This window comes from Nerophis ophidion, linkage group LG03 (genome assembly GCF_033978795.1).
Source record: "Nerophis ophidion isolate RoL-2023_Sa linkage group LG03, RoL_Noph_v1.0, whole genome shotgun sequence".
Lineage (NCBI taxonomy): Eukaryota > Metazoa > Chordata > Actinopteri > Syngnathiformes > Syngnathidae > Nerophis > Nerophis ophidion.
This window is the reverse complement of record NC_084613.1, coordinates 60,725,440-60,740,923: the sequence shown is the minus strand read 5'-3', so window position 1 is coordinate 60,740,923 and position 15,484 is coordinate 60,725,440.

Below are 15,484 nucleotides of genomic sequence, written 5' to 3'. Positions count from 1 at the left end.
CTCTGTGCCATGTCTGCCTTAGCACCGCCGGTAAAATGTGCAGACACTCCGGCACATTTAATGGGGGTCTGGCGGCAGATTTCTTTGACTTTATTTTTGGAAATGCATCTGCTTTGAGTGTCGCAGGATATCCACACAATCTTGCCATCTCTGTAGTAGCATAGCCTTCGTCGGTAAAGTGTGCAGAACAAACGAGTGACCATTTCGTCGGCTTTCCCCACACCCTCGTATTTTGAACAAATTTCGTCCAATTTCTTGCCACTTTCGCAACTTCGGGCCAGTGGTGCAACTTGAATCCCTCCCTGTTTGTGTTGTTACACCCTCTGACAACACACCGACGAGGCATGATGTCTCCAAGGTTCCAGAAAATAGTCGAAAAAACGGAAAATAACAGAGCTGAGACCCGGTGTTTGTAATGTGTTTGAGAAAATGGCGGCTTTATTACCTAGGTTACGTCATGTTCTGACGTCATCGCTCCGAAAGCGATAAATAGAAAGGTGTTTAATTCGCCAAAATTCACCCATTTAGAGTTCGGAAATCGGTTAAAAAAATAAATGGTCTTTTTTCTGCAAAATCAAGGTATATATTGACGCTTACTTAGGTCTGGTGATAATGTTCCCCTTTAATAAATGCATACTGATCTCTGCGTTTAGGCCACTTGTCCACACCCAAAGTCATACGTTTGTCTGTAAAAAGACAGACTTTTGCAAACGCTGGCCAAGGTGTAGAGCAGTGGTTCTCAACCTTTTTTCAGTGATGTACCCCCTGTGAACATTTTTTTAATTCAAGTACCCCCCAATCAGAGCAAAGCATTTTTGGTTGAAAAAAAGAGATAAAGAAGTTAAATAAAGGACAATGTCATCTGTTTCTGATTTATTAAATTGTATAACAGTGCAAAATATTGCTCATTTCTAGTGGTCTTTCTTGAACTATTTGTATAAAAAATATATATAAAAATAACTCAAAACTTGTTGAAAAATAAACAATTGATTCAATTATAAATAAAGATTTCTACACATAGAAGTAATCATCAACTTAAAGTGCCCTCTTTGGGGATTGTAATAGAGATCCATCTGGATTCATGAACTTAATTCTAAACATTTCTTCACAAAAAAAGAAATCTTTAACATCAATATTTATGGAACATGTCCACAAAAAATCTAGCTGTCAACACTGAATATTTCACTGTTGCATTTATTTTCACAGTTTATGAACTTACTTTCATATTTTGTTGAAGTATTATTCAATAAATATATTTATAAAGGATTTTTGAAATGTTGCAATTTATAAAATATTTTTGAAAAATCTCACGTACCCCCAGGGGTATGCGTATCCCCATTTGAGAACCACTGGTGTAGAGTTCCAAAACTCTCCGCTCAGCGTATGTGTGTTCACGACACAAACGGAGACTTGTGCTCCTTTGATGACATCATGGCTGTGCGCTGTCATTTTCCAAGCTGTAGCTGAGATGGGCGCCAGCGCCCCAAAGTGAATAAGCGGTAGAAAATTGATGGATGATTAGTTCTGGCAAAAATGGCCTATTTTAGAAAAATAAAAAGCACAAATATATATATATATATTTTTTTTACCAAGAACCCATAAACTTGCAGAGATAAGAATGCTGAATTGTAAATATGGTCATGTAAATACTGTATGCATTTACAGACTTGATTGATTGTTTGATACTTGTATTAGTAGATTGCACAGTTCAGTACATATTCCATACAAGTGACCACAAATGGTAACACCCGAATAAGTTTTTCAACTTGTTTAAGTCGGGGTCCACGTTAATCAATTCATGGTAAAGGGGGTGTGGCCAGGTAGTAACATCCTACATTTTCTCCATTACATTCGCTTAAGTAACTTTTTGGATAAATTCTACTCGTCAGAGTAATTTTAATGTAACATACCTTTTACTTTTACTTGAATATATTTAAGAAAGAATGCTACTTCTACTCCATTACATGGCGTTTCATTCGAATCGCTAAATTTATTTACATCATTGTATTTATCAGTACTCTATCAATCACTGATTGCAAAGAAACATTTATGTGGCTTGTTAGAAACACTTCTTCCAGCAAGCACGGTCACATGACTCTGTTTTACCAATCCAACATAAACCCTAGTGTCATTTGACTCCATTTCACCAATCAAACAAAGCATGGCAGTCACATGACCTCATTGAAACTACACACTGTAAAAAAAGGGACACGGCGTCAGACAATGCTACACATATCTTTAAAGTTAAATTTAAAGTGTTAATTTGTCAAACACACACTAGGTGTGGCCCATCACCCTTGATCACCACCCCCCCTCCTCCCCCACCCCCCGGGAGGTGAGGTGAGCAGTGATGAGCAGCGGTGGCCGCGCCTGGAAATCATTTTTGGGGGAAAGGTGCCATCTGTAGTATTGTCATGTCAAGTCATCATTATGTCAAAAGGCATTAATAAATTCAGTTTTTTTCCAATACCTTTATAACTGATAACAGTAGTTCAGCCGGGTTATGCTCATTTCAAAATTAGATTTACAGCCCCAAAATATTATTGTTTTCGGTTCAATGCCCCACCCTCCACCGTTTGACCAATTAAAAAGTTTGTCCAGGTTGGCAGTTACGCACCGCCGCCTTTGTCGAGCTACTGCCACTGGTAAAGTTACTAAACATGTCAGACCTTAGTAAATCTAAAAGGCCTCGTTACGATTCTAAACTTATTCATGACAAAGCCAGGAACTAAACCAGGATTTGTATCGGGATGCCTTTGGAAGATGGAGACGATTGAAGGCAGAGAAGATTTTTTCATCTGACGCCAAACTTGCTAATTTACTCCTTGACAGGTAAGTAAGGCATTTACGTTTTGTTATAAATAGAAATGGACATTTTGTATGTAAACTATATTTTCCAATAATGTTTATGACCTTGTCAAACAATATTCGTGCAACGAATGCTAAGCATGCAAGCCCGGTCTTTGACACCTCGACATTAAGGCTAACTGGGGAAATATATGCCGGTAAGCCTGTATGGCGATGTGTAGTCCAACTGACAGGGCAAAATATATTTTCAACAAACAAACCTATGTGGATATGGGTAGTGTTAGTGCATATTTCATTCTCAATATGCTGATACACTGAATTGCGTTTTCTGATACTGAATGTGCGTCAAACACATATGGGGTGGTATTTGCTTGGCACAATGTAATGCATTACATGTAATGATTTTTTACTTTGTGTATTGACATGGTAGTAGGCTATATGATTGATGCGTAACGTGGGTTTTTGCGTAACGTGGGTTGGCTCTTAGAATTGCACTCTGCACTAAAAGGGGGTGATGTGCATACATGGAAGAGAATGCAATGCGTCAGGTTGGATGCAACATGGAGTTATGCTGAACAAAATGTGGCGGTAATTTTACTGTTGGCCTTGGTTTGCCATCAAAGTAGGCGAGGGGTGTCAAACTCAAATACAGAGTGGGCCAAAATTCTAAACTGAACAAAGCCGCGGGCCAAAGTTGAACAACTTAACTTTTTAATAGGGACCCAAACAAGTTTTGCATTGAATATTGAACAAGCAAGGCTTATATAACTTTATAGTGACATGCAAAATCGAGTTTTGTTGGTAGCGGGGGTGTATATTGTAGCGTCCCGAAAGAGTTAGTGCTGCAAGGGGTTATGCGTATTTGTTCTGTTGTGTTGATGTTGTGTTACAGTGCGGATGTTCTCCCGAAATGTGTTTGTCATTCTTGTTTGGTGTGGGTTCACAGTGTTGTGCATATTTGTAACAGTCTTAACGTTGTTTATACGGCCACCCTCAGTGTGACCTGTATGGCTGTTGACCAAGTATGCCTTGCATTCACTTGTGTGTGTGTAGAATCCACATATATTACGTGACTGGGCCGGCACGCTGATTGTATGGAGGAAGAGCGGACATGACGACAGGATGTAGAGGACGCTAAAAGCAGTACCTTTAAGGAACGCCGTCGATATTGTTGTCCGATTGGAAATCGGGAGAAATTCAAGAGAACAGTTGCCCCGGTAGATTTTCGGGGGGTGGGGGGGACTGAAATTCGGAAGTCTCCTGGGAAAATCGTGAGGGTTGGCAAGTATTAGAATTAGCGGTGAATGCACTGCCGCTGTATAATCCCAGCGGGCCAGTTCTAATGTTAATTTAATATTGTCTCAAGGGCCAAAATAAATTACAGAGTTTGACACCCATGAAGTAGGCCTATGCAATTTATAATATATTATAAATAATATATTATAAACATAATACATTTATAATATATATTATATATTCCATCCATCCATTTTCTACCACTTGTTCCTTTTGGGGTCGTGGGGGGTGCTGGAGCTCAGCTATATTATTATATATAATTATTTTGATGGTGGTCTGTGTGGTCAAACTAGACATTTTAGCAGGGTAATGCCAACAATCTATCCCGACTCCTGAAGAAAATATTGCTGTGTAATTCTACAAATACATTTGGCTAATTGATATCATTAAAATGTGGCATAATTTCTTAGTGAACCATCCTGCAAGAAACATAAACTACAGAAACTTACAGCGAAGGACTCGTTGATTGCTATTTGAAGTTCTTTGGAGTAGGATTCGGAATCAGCTGTGTAGCTGGCAACCTCAATCATGGAGAGTGGGAGGGGACTACAGAATTTTGATTGTGGTTGTAGTACCATGTCTGGCCACATTACTATTAAATGTTTACTTACAAACAAGAGAAAATAACATTTATATATCGTGCTGTCATCTGTGTCAGTAGAGTGTTCACATTTCAGCTCACAAGAATTGTAGATTTTTTCTATGTTTCAGCTAATATTATGCAAACATTAGCCCAATTGTACAGTGATAAGTGACTTTAAAATGTTTGAAATGCTGAGCAGTTGGGTACTTTTTCCATTCAATACTTACATAAACTTGATTGAGTAACAGTTTGGAAGATTGCTTTTTAACTTCACTTGAATGATATTACTTTGAAGTAATGATACGCTGACTTATGCACAAATTTATAAAATAGCTGTTGCATTTGAGCTACTAAGACTGCATGTACGATTCCAAAGTGGTGCAGAAAGCCCTATTTAAATGAAAATTGTGCATGTACTATTCAGGGCATCACCGTGGAGACGCTTGATCATTTACTGCACATTAATTTGATCATGCCTGTGGCTTTATGCTGACGTCTACCACTTTTTATGGGCATTTTAGACACCTTTTTTTTTCAGCGCCGAAGTTTCGCCCATGGAAGACAGGCTGCACTTACTGCGCTCAAGACATAAAACCATACTTGCCAACCCTCCCGGATTTTCCGGTAGACTCCCGAAATTCAGCGCCTCTCCCGAAAACCTGGCGGGACAAATTTTCTCCCGAAAATCTCCCGAAATTCAGGCTGAGCTGGAGGCCACGCCCCCTCCAGCTCCATGCGGACCTTAGTGAGGACAGCCTGTTTTCAAGTCCGCTTTCCCACAATACAGACAGCGTGTCTGCCCAATGACGTTATAACAGCAGTCACTTTTTCGTCTACCGTAAAGCAGTTTGTCTGCCGTAAACAGCAATGTTGTGACACTCTTAAACAGGACAATACTGCCATCTACTCTACATGCATATGGTTTGAAAAATAGTGACAGAGAATAGAACAAGGATGGACAATTCAACCCTTAACTCAACAATGAGTAGATGAGTGTTTTGTGTGTCTATATGTGTAAATAAATGGACACTGAAATTCAAGTATTTATTGTATTTATATATATATGTATACATATATATATATATATATATATATATATATATATATATATATATAATAAATATATATATAGCTAGAATTCACTGAAAGTCAATTATTTCCTATATATATATACTGTATATATATATGAATTACTTGAATTGGTGAATTGTCGCTGTAAATATACTCTTTCCCTCTTAACCACGCCCCCAACCACGCCCCTCCCCATCCCCGACCACGCCCCCCACCTCCCGAAATCGGATGTCTCAAAGTTGGCAAGTATGCATAAAACAATTTAAGAAGTATTTTTTATATAAGAGATAATGTAAATGAAAAAATTAACATCGTTGAAAAAACGCCAGCAGACACTAAAACGCATTGATGGAATTTGTTTTAGTCAGCTCCTGAAGTCACCCGATGAGCAGCTATAAAATTAGAAAAAAAATGTTGATGGCGTTTTACCCCCGACAGACCGTGTATATCCAGTATGTTGAAACCCACATGTATGACGGAGGATTCGCTGTCAATCATCTGTCTTCGCAGCGTGAGCACCAAGTGTGTGTCAGTTTTCACATACTTTTTAGACGTGCTAATTAAAACACAAAATAGTTCTGGCTAAACAGTGATTAGTGTTGATAAATCACATCTCACATGCTAAATAATTATATTTACATTTTCTCCTCTCAGTATTGTGGACGTTTTGATGATCAGCATATATTTTGCATCTTAATGAAGACGGAGAGGCATAATGGATTGTTTGCTTATTCTGCTCAATTGACAGAGGCAATCCACTTTGCACGCGTTTAGTAGATCAGTTTTACGTGTGCTATCAGGTTTGCAAATGTTTTAGTACACGCAAACCATTCGGAAATCAGGCCCAAAGTGTTATTTATGATTACGCAATTAAATACAAAATGTTAATCCTTTTCACAAAACTAAAACATATTAAAATATCAAAGGGCCTCCTTTAATTTTGTGTTCAATAAGTTTGAACATCTTTGATTTACAAAGAAAATAGATGAAACATGATTGTTCTGTAGTATTTTTGCTAAGATTGAATACAAACCCTGTTTCCATATGAGTTGGGAAATTTTGTTAGATGTAAATATAAACGGAATACAATGATTTGCAAATCATTTTCAACCCATCTTCAGTTGAATATGCTACAAAGACAACATATTTGATGTTCACACTGATAAACTTTTTTTTTGTTTGTTTTCAAATAATCATTAACTTTAGAATTTAATACCAGCAACACGTGACAAAGAAGTTGGGAAAGGTGGCAATAAATACTGATAAAGTGGAGGAATGCTCATCAAACACTTATTTGGAACATCCCACAGGTGTGCAGGCTAATTGGAAACGGGTGTGTGCCATGATTGGGTATAAAAGCAGCTTCCATGAAATGCTAAGTAATTCACAAACAAGAATGGGGCGAGGGTCATCACTTTGTAAGCAAATTGTCGAACAGTTTCAGAACAACATTTCTCAACGAGCTATTGCAAGGAATTTAGGGATTTTACCATCTACGGTCTGTAAAATCATCCTTAGGTTCAGAGAATCTGGAGAAATCACTGCACGTAAGCGATGATATTACAGACTTTTGATCCCTCAGGCGGTACTGCATCAAAAACCGACATCAGTGTGTAAAGGATATTACCACATTGGCTCATAAAACCACTGTCAGTAACTGCAGTTGGTCGCTACATCTGTAAGTGCAAGTTAAAACTCTATTATGCAAAGCCAAACCCATTTATCAACAACACAGAGGAACGCCGCTGGCTTCGCTGGGCCCGAGCTCACCTAAGATGGACTGATGCAAAGTGGAAAGGTGTTCTGTGGTCTGACGAGTCCACATTTCAAATTATATTTGCAAACTGTGGACGTGGTGTCCTCCGGAACAAAGAGGAAAATAAGCATCCGGATTGTTATAGGCGCAAAGTTCAAAAGCCAGCATCTATGATGGTATGGGGGTGTATTAGTGCCCAAGGCATGGGTAACTTACACATCTGTGAAGGCACCATTAATGCTGAAAGGTCCAAACAGGTTTTGGAGCAACATATGTTGTCTTCCAAGCAATGTTTATCATGGACGCCCCTGCTTATTTCAGCAAGACAATGCCAAGCCACGTGTTACAACAGCGTGGTTTCATAGTAAAAGAATGCTGGTACTTTCCTGGCCCGCCTGCAGTCCAGACATGTCATCCATCGAAAATGTGTGGCGCATTATGAAGCGTAAAATACGACAGCTCGCCCCATCCTTGATTGTGAATTACTATTCTACAGAATCTCCTCTTTGGTCAACAAAAAGACCTTGAGGATTCTAGCGGGAACTCTCATTCAACCCTTCTTCGATTACGCTTGCACCTCCTGGTGCCCCAGCACCTCCAAAACCCTCAAATCTAGACTCCAAACATCCCAGAATAAACTAATCCGGTTACTTTTAGACCTCCACCCCAGATCACACCTCAATCCAACCCACTTCTCCAAAGTGGGCTGGCTCAGGGTGGAGGACAGAGTAAAACAACTTGCACTGAGCCTAGTCTATAAAATCCGCTACAACTCCTTGATACCGAAGTACATGTCAAACTACTTCCTTAACGTAAATGACCGCCATAACCACAACACCAGGGGGAGCTCCACAAACCACGTTAAACCCAGATTTTGATCTAACAAAGGTCTTAACTCATTCTCTTTCTATGCCACATCAATGTGGAATGCACTCCCAACAGGTATAAAAGTAAGTCCATCTCTATATTCCTTCAAAACCGCTCTAAAACAACACCTCCAGGCAACTTCAACACTTTACTAATACCCTCCTCCATTCACATCCCATCTCCCCGGATTATAAACAACTCAAATGTACTTCTAATGTATATACTTGTTCTTATGCTATGTGAACTCACTATGTTCTCTGCTGGCTGTACATATCCTACTAAATAAGACCTACACTGTTTCAATGTCCACATTTCTCTGTTGATGCAATTGTTGATGACTGAAGTACTGATATCAACCAAAGCTCCTCATCCCACCCCCCGGATTGTAAATAATGTAAATAATTCAATGTACATACTATGATGATTAACTTGTGTGATGACTGTATTATGTTGATAGTATATATTTGTACCATTAATTGATTAACGTGGACCCCGACTTAAACAAGTTGAAAAACTTATTCGGGCGTTACCATTTAGTGGTCAATTGTACGGAATATGTACTGTACTGTGCAATCTACTAATAAAAGTATCAATCAATCAATCAATCAATCAATAGCATTTCATGGAAGCTGCTTTTATAACCAATCATGGCACACACCTGTTCCCAATTAGCCTGTACACCTGTGGGATGTTCAAAATGTTTGGTGAGAATTTCTCAACTTTATCAGTATTTATTGCCACCTTCCCCAACTTTTTGTCACGTGTTGCTGGCATCAAATTCTAAAATTAATGATTATTTGCAAAAATAAAAATGTTTATCAGTTGGAACATCAAATATGTTGTCTTTGTAGCATATTCAACTGAATATGGGTTGAAAATTATTTGCAAATCATTGTATTCCGTTTATATTTACATCTAACACAATTTCCCAACTCATATAAAAAAAGGGGTTTGGATATTAATAATTAATGGAAATCATTTGAATTTTATTTTGGCATATAATATTCTGTGAAAAATAATGCTAATTAGAAAGTACCAATACACCAAATTTTAACATGTTATTATTGTTTCTTAGCAATATCTTAAGTACAACCAGGCAATTACTGACTTTTTGTTTTGGAATTTAATCAGACTTTAAAAACAAAGGAAATTACACTAAATGCATCGTCATACTGTATGATGATGTTATTTTAAATTAACTTCTATGATGACTATAAACCCGTACAAACTATATATAATTAGAATAAACAAAACTATACTCTATAGCAATGAATGCAACATCAAAATATGTATGATTGCTGCTTCAGAGGAAACAAACATATTTAAAAATATGTTTAAATTTGATGTATATGATTATATATGTAAACAGTGCGTGCATTTTATGGAGGAGGGTTAGGGGGTCTTTTTTCAAGGTCATGTTGTGGCAGCAAAAAGGTTAATTTATTTAAGTCTTATAGCGCCATCTTATGGCTCATGGTGGAAACACTGCAGGAATGCCAAACTTGCAAACACGTTTAATCCGTCTTGGAAAAAAAAAATTGAAAACATATTAGAGTCGTGTGTTCATGTAGATATTTTGAAGGATATAATAATAAGTCACAAAAACTTTTAAATGCATTTCTTAAATGACCAAATGCAACATATACCAACTGACTTAAGGTGAGCTTGCATTACATGAAATACGTTCTTTATTGAAGTAAAATGTCTTGCTTTTGTTGACTTATTTTGCGGTATTGTATTGACAAGGATTAATAAAGGATAATTTTTGTTGATATTGTTTGCATTCATATAGTTGCATGTTCATATTGCAAAAAAAAAATCTCTAAAAATTAGCTTTTTGATAAAAAATATTTTTGTTGTTTTGTTCAAATCTTTGTCCTGTGATCAATACATGGAAGGAATATTCACAAGATTATTCAATTTTAAATAACACGGTATCGGTATTGGTATATCATTGGCAAAACTGGCCTTGTAATGTGTTGTTATCGGATTGATAAGATTTGCTCTATCGCCCACCGCTAGTAAAAAGAGTTTTGTCATTCAATTTGTATAATAATAATGATTTAAATCATTTATATTTAAACATTTTAATAACCATAGTGTATATATATATATATATATATATATATATATATATATATATAAAATAATCATCGGAAGAAGATGGATGGATGGATATATATATTTGTATATGTATATATAATTTATTCATTTTTAAGTTTTTTATTACAATTCATACATGCAACTATGTGTGTATGTATATATATATATATATTTATTTTTTATAAATGTTCTTTTAAGTAATTAATTCATTCATTTTGTAGTTTTTTTACACTATACATATATATATATATATATATATATATATATATATATATATATATATATATATATATATACATATATATATATATAATCGGAAGAAGATGTATGGATATATATATATATATATATATATATATATATATATATATATATATATATATATATATATATATATATATAGCGTAAGGTCACATGGACCGAGCTCTGGAAAGCCGAACCCCATCGAATAAAGTTCTTGATCCAGGCGGTCTACGACGTGCTGCCAAGTCCATCCAACCTCTTCATCTGGGGAAAGGTGGAGACACCAGGGTGCCCCCTCTGCCAGAGGAGAGGAACCTTGGAGCACATCCTAAGCTGTTGTTCAAAAGCCCTGGGTGAAGGGCGGTACCGCTGGCGACATGACCAGGTCCTGAAGGCCATAGCTGATGCCATCTGCAGGGGAGTCAGTCATAGCAAGAGCCTCCGCCCAGTGAAGAGTACTGCTTTCATCAGAGCTGGGGAGAAGTCAACACCGGCTGCCCGGAACACCTCTTCTGGTCTGTTGGCAACAGCACGCGACTGGGAGCTGTCAGTTGATCTGGGAAAGCAGTTGAAGTTCCCTGACGTGGTTGCTAAAACAACACTAAGGCAGGATATTGTACTCACCTCAGTGGCCTCCAAGCAGGTAATCCTCTTGGAGCTCACAGTGCCTTGGGAGGACCGTATGGAGGAGCCCAATGAGAGGAAGAGCGCAAAGTACTCTCAGCTTGTGGAGGAGTGTCGGAGCAATGGGTGGCGAGCGATGTGCCGGCCTGTTGAAGTGGGATGTCAAGGATTTGTGGGCAAATCTCTCTGCAGGGCCTACAGAATGTTTGGCATCACTGGGGCCAGCCAGCAAAGGGCCATGAAGTTAGTCACAGATGCAGCAGAAGTGGCATCAAGCTGGCTGTGGATCAGGAGGGGAGAGGCGTGGCATGTAGGGCAGTACCTGGCTGGGTCACCTAGGGGAGGGGGTCTGATTGTTGAAAGACCCGAAACCCCCTGTGATCCTAGGTTACATCACTGAGGATGTGTCCAGTTGCACCATTGGTGTATTTAAAAAGTATATATATAATTTTATTTTTTTATTTTTAGTTTTTTATTGCAATTAATACATGCAACTATGTATATATATGATAGACGCGTGCTTGCTAGACGTGCTAACTAGCACGGGAATTCTTCGGCGGCTAGATCCAGCGGCCTGTGAAGCAGGGGAGTATAGTAGCAGCGGGGGCCGTCTACGGAGCAGACGCCAGCGGTGTGATCGGAAACGCGGATGTCGAGCGGGGCTAAAAACAAAGCAGAAGGCTAATCCCCACAGAACACCACTTCCCTCCATCCTGAAGCCGGATTTAAATGGAAGATGCGAGACTACTGGTCTTGGTAAGGAGTCAGTTAAATTAGAACAAGTTTTTTCTGCTTTGATTGTTTCAGAGTTGGACATGTGTTCTACTGAGGTGGCAAACTATGATGCGTGCAGTTTATCAAAGCAACAAACAAACAATTGGAACATGCGTTCTACTGAGTTGGCAAACTATGATGCGTGCAGTTTATCAAAGCAACAATCAAACAATCGGAAAATTCCCGTCGTATCAATTCCTAGATATGGTCGTAATTATACTAAATGCACTGGGCATAATAAACACAACATTATTAATATTGCTACTACGGATAATTTGATCAAAAATTCCCTAAAACAGCCCACTACCTATAATATAGTTTTTTTAAACATAAGATCATTGTCTCCCAAAACGTTGTTAGTTAATGATATCATCAGAGACAACAATCTTAAAGTCATCGGTCTCAGAGAAACCTGGCTTAAACCAAACGACTTTTTTGCGCTAAATGAGGCATGTCCTCCTAACCTTACACATGTGCATATTGCCCGTCCTCTTAAAAGGGGTGGGGGGGTCGCACTAATATACAACGAAAACTTTAATCTTAGTCCTAACATAAATAATAAATATAAATCGTTTGAGGTGCTTACTATGAGGTCTGTCACACCGCTGCCTCTACACCTGGCTGTTATCTACCGCCCCCCAGGGCCCTATTCGGACTTTATCAATGAATTTTCAGAGTTCGTTGCTGATCTAGTGACACATGCCGATAATATAATCATAATGGGGGACTTTAATATCCATATGAATACCCCATCGGACCCACCGTGCGTAGCGCTCCAGACTATAATTGATAGCTGTGGTCTCACACAAATAATAAATGAACCCACGCATCGCAACGGTAATACGATAGACCTAGTGCTTGTCGGGGGTATCACCGTTTCCAAAGTTACGATACTCCCGTATACTAAAGTATTGTCCGATCATTACCTTATAAAATTCGAGGTTCAGACGCATGTTCGTCAAACTAATAATAATAATAACTGCTATAGCAGCCGCAACATTAATGCTGCCACAACGACAACTCTTGCTGACCTACTGCCCTCGGTAATGGCACCATTCCCAAAGTATGTGGGCTCTATTGATAACCTCACTAATAACTTTAACGACGCCCTGCACGAAACCATTGATAACATAGCACCGCTAAAGTTAAAAAAGGCTCCAAAAAGCATACCCCGTGGTTTACAGAAGAAACTAGAGCTCAGAAATTATTATGTAGAAAGCTGGAACGCAAATTGCGCACGTCTAAACTTGAGGAGCACCATCAAGCATGGAGTGATGGTTTAATAACTTATAAACGCATGCTTACCTTAGCTAAAGCTAAATATTACTCAAATCTCATCCACCGTAATAAAAACGATCCTAAATTTTTGTTTAGTACGTTAGCATCGCTAACCCAACAAGGGACCCCTTCCAGTAGCTCCACCCACTCAGCTGATGACTTTATGCAATTCTTTAGTAAGAAAATTGAAGTCATTAGAAAGGAGATTAAAGACAATACGTCCCAGCTACAACTGGGTTCTATTAACACTGATACGATTGTATATATGGCGGATACTGCCCTCCAAAATAGTTTCTCTCGTTTTGAGGAAATAACATTAGAGGAATTGTTACAACGTGTAAATGGAATAAAACAAACAACATGTTTACTTGACCCTCTTCCTGGGAAACTGATCGAGGAGCTCTTTGTATTATTAGGTCCATCAGTGCTAAATATTATAAACTTATCACTTTCCTCGGGCACTGTTCCCCTAGCATTCAAAAAAGCGGTTATTCATCCTCTTCATAAAAGACCTAACCTCCATCCTGACCTCATGGTAAACTACCGACCGGTGTCTCACCTTCCCTTTATTTAAAAAATCCTCGAAAAAATTGTTGCGGAGCAGTTAAATGAACAATTAGCGTCTAACAATCTATGTGAAACCTTTCAATCCGGTTTCAGGGCAAATCACTCCACAGAGACAGCCCTTGCAGAAATGACTAATCATCTATTGCTAACAATGGATTCTGATGCGTCATCTATGTTGCTGCTCCTCGATCTTAGCGCTGCTTTCGATACCGTCGATCATAATATTTTATTAGAACGTATCAAAACACGAATTGGTATGTCAGACTTAGCCCTGTCTTGGTTTAACTCTTATCTTACTGGTAGGATGCAGTGCGTCTCCCATAACAATGTGACCTCAGACTACGTTAAGGTAACGTGTGGAGTTCTCCAGGGTTCGGTCCTTGGCCCTGCACTCTTCAGCATCTACATGCTGCCGCTAGGTGACATCATACGCAAATACGGTGTTAGCTTTCACTGTTATGCTGATGGCACCCAACTCTACATGCCCCTAAAGCTGACCAACGCGCCGGATTGTAGTCAGCAGGAGGTGTGTCTTAATGAAATTAAACAATGGATGTCCGCTTACTTTTTGCAACTCAACGCAAAAAAAACGGAAATGCTGATTATCGGTCCTGCTAGACACCGACCTCTATTTAATAATACAACTCTAACATTTGACAACCAAACAATTAAACAAGGCGACACGGTAAAGAATCTGGGTATTATCTTCGACCCAACTCTCTCCTTTGAGGCACACATTAAAAGCGTTACTAAAACCGCCTTCTTTCATCTCCGTAATATCGCTAAAATTCGCTCCATTTTGTCCACTAAAGACGCTGAGATCATTATAAATGATAAATGGGTTGTACTTGTATAGCGCTTTTCTACCTTCAAGATACTCAAAGCGCTTTGACACTACTTCCACATTTACCCATTCACACACACATTCACACACTGATGGAGGGAGCTGCCATGCAAGGCGCCAACCAGCACCCATCAGGAGCAAGAGTGAAGTGTCTTGCTCAGGACACAACGGACGTGACGAGGTTGGTACTAGGTGGGAATTGAACCAGGGACCCTCGGGTTCCGCAGGGCCACTCTCCCACTGCGCCACGCCGTCCATGCGTTTGTTACGTCTCGCCTCGACTACTGTAACGTATTATTTTCGGGTCTCCCCATATTTAGCATTATAAGATTACAGTTGGTATAAAATGCTGTTGCTAGACTTTTGACAAAAACAAGAAAGTTTGATCACATTACGCCTGTACTGGCTCACCTGCACTGGCTTCCTGTGCACTTAAGATGTGACTTTAAGGTTTTACTACTTACGTATAAAATACTACACGGTCTAGCTCCATCCTATCTTGCCGATTGTATTGTACCATATGTCCCGGCAAGAAATCTGCGTTCAAAGGACTCCGCCTTATTAGTGATTCCCAAAGCCCAAAAAAAGTCTGCGGGCTATAGAGCGTTTTCATTTCGGGCTCCAGTACTCTGGAATGCCCTCCCGGTAAAAGTTTGAGATGTCACCACAG